Source organism: Chinchilla lanigera, unplaced genomic scaffold (assembly GCF_000276665.1).
Source record: "Chinchilla lanigera isolate Chin_1 unplaced genomic scaffold, ChiLan1.0 scaffold00071, whole genome shotgun sequence".
In the NCBI taxonomy this organism is placed as follows: domain Eukaryota; kingdom Metazoa; phylum Chordata; class Mammalia; order Rodentia; family Chinchillidae; genus Chinchilla; species Chinchilla lanigera.
The window spans coordinates 1,056,723-1,059,467 of NW_004955472.1; the positions used below are offsets into that span (position 1 = coordinate 1,056,723).

Below are 2,745 nucleotides of genomic sequence, written 5' to 3' on the forward strand. Positions count from 1 at the left end.
GCTGTAATTTAACAAGATCTTGCCACAGGGCACAGTAAGTTTTTTGTGGGTTTTTTGGGGGGGGATTGCTTTATTTTTAGAGGTACTGGCGACCGAACCCAGGACTACCACTGTACATTCTCATCCCTTTTTTAATTTTTATTTTGAAATAGAGAGAGACTCACTAAATTGCTCAGAGAGTGCTCAAACTTGTGATCCTCCTGCCTCAGCCTCCCAGAGTGCTGGGATTACAGGTGTGCGCCACTGCACCTGGCTCAAAGTAAGTTTTAATTAGCAAGTGGGGGGGGGGCACTGAGTGACCTTATTGTAGCTCCTAACCCTAACCCTAGGCTGCATTCAGAATGTGAGCAACAGCAACCGGCGGTGTTGGCTGACAGAATCCAGCACTAACTGGTGCCTGGGCAACATCAGGGCTGCTAGCAGAGCTGTGCTTTACCAAATCACGCTTCTATCTGAATGGTCAGAAGGACCCTCAGCTGACTGGCAACATTCCTACTATCAAAAAATAAGGCAAGAACGGCCGGGTGTGGTGGCGTTCTAAGAAATCAGACCATAAATATCTACTGAAATAAGGATAGAAAAGAGAGAACCTTCTTTTCCCCACAGATTTCGTTCACTTTTTCTTGTGTAAAAGACCTATGTTGTAGGTGCTGCTGGAGCTTGAGCCCTCTGGAGGCTGGTGTGGGCTTTCACAAGATGGTCAGCGAATTCCTGGTAGGGAGACTTGGTGAATACAGTCTCGCTGCAGGGGTCCGGAGTCAGGTAGCCCTAGGTCTTGGAGAACTCATCCAAGGTGGCCCTGGTGAAGTTGCCCAGGGTACAGAGCAGCCCCTGGCAGAGGTGTAGCAGTCATCCGTGCCAGCAGCAGCAGCAGCAGCAGCCTCCTGGCACAGGGCACAGGCACAAGGCAGGAATCAGCCACATCAGCACAGAGCCACAGCAGCCTGTCACCTTGCAAGGGACAGTGTGGGGCTTGTCGCTCTTGTTCCCCCATTGGCCTTTCTGCTTAAGGACAGTGGGGAGCTGGGCCAGGATGATGGCCCCTCGGATGGTGGGGGCTACCTCCTTGGAGCACTTTACAGCCAGGCCAACTTGACCATGATAGTCCCCAGTGGTGACAAATGCCTGGAACCTAGTCGCTGGCCAGCATGAGCTTGCTTGTGCACGGGCCTGATCTTCAGAACTTCACCCTTGAGAGATGTACCCAGGAAAAAGTCAATCATCTCAGACTCCTTGATGGGCAGGGAGAAGAGGTAAACGTCCTCTGAGGCCTAGCTCTTCATGTCCTTGACCAGCCAGCCCAGCCTGGGGATGGGAACCCACTCCTTGTTCTCACCCTGCCCCTCCTGCCCCTGAGGTGTCCAAGGACACTGCCTAACCCTCCACTTTGGCCTCCCACACCTACCCCCACCAAGCCCCGGGCCTCCAGGCCCTCCTGCTGCACCAGCATCATCTGCCATTTGGTGTTTTTCCAAGGAACCAAAAGGAAAGAAAAACATTTTGAGCAAAAGACTTCTGACACGGTAACATGCATATGTGAGGAATTGAAAAAAGCTAAATGGGTAAACAGAAAGATACATATAGCAAGATGTGTAAGTACACTCCCCCCCAAAAATTAGGACAAATGGATTTGAAGCAGCACTCTGGTCTCCTACTTTACAGTTCCCCAGAGGGCCGATGTACCAGGCTGGGCACCACTCATCCCTGTGCTTTCTTAGGCCTCGTTAGCCAATTCCTGTTTCAGCCCTGGCAGGGTTCTGATCCCACACAACGCTGCCTACAAACCCAGGAGGTCTGTCTAACAGCATCGCTACCCTCAAAAGCAAACCTGGGCACTGCATGAGTCCTCTCGAAAGAATGATACTCCAAATGGTTTTCTGGTTTTGATTTTGGTTTTTTGAGACAAGGTCTTGCTATGTATTCCAGGCTAGGCTTGAACTCATCATATTGCTCAGGCTGGCCTGACCCTGAAGACAAAGAGCATTCTGGGATGGTGGGGTGGAGTAGGGGTAGAATGCTTAGCTAATTGGCCCAACTGTCCTAAACCGTAAGAGCAAATGACTAAAAAAGGAGTTGAACTTCTGGATTCTAGGACTGAGAGTTTAGAGATAAGCAGAACTTTTTTTTTTTTTTTTTTTTGGTACCAGGAATTGAACTCACGACCTCATACCTGCTAGGCAGGCGCTGTGCTGCTGAGCTAAATCCCAGCCCCAAGCGGAGCTCTTAAGAAACCAGAAGTTTGTGTAGAGGACATGTAGGCCATCCAGTGAGGGATGGACGTCACTTTGCACCTGCAAACAAGGTAGGACAGTGAAAAAAACAAACTACTGTACTAAAACTGTGAAGAGCATGAACTTGGAGCCCACTAGATTCATCTGGTATATTACCTGGTGCCATGTAACGTTACCCTAAAACTTAGGAGCTTAAAACAACATTGCTTATCTGAGTTTCTGTGGATCAGGAGTCTGGCACACCTTCACTGGATCCTCTGGCTCAGGGTTTGTCACAAGGTGCAGTTCAAGGTGCCAGCTTGGCTAGGAGAATCCACCTCCACGCTCACTCCTGTGATTGTTGGCTGACACCGTCCCTCAAGAGCTGAGGGACTCGTGGCCTCACTTCCTTGTCCTGTGGCCTCTCCAGCAGGGCACCCTGTTTCAGGAAAGCATGTGAACCAAGAAGGTGGCAGAGTCTACTAGCAAAACGGAAGATATAAAGGCAAAACGCACAGGAACCCTTCAACTAGGG

General features: G+C 50.1%; 1 pseudogene; it reads right to left on the bottom strand.

Moving 5' to 3' along the window:
- Nucleotides 1-293: 293 nt before the first annotated feature.
- On the bottom strand, nucleotides 294-1,283 carry LOC102012636 (annotated as a pseudogene).
- Between the last annotated feature and the right edge of the window lie 1,462 nt (nucleotides 1,284-2,745).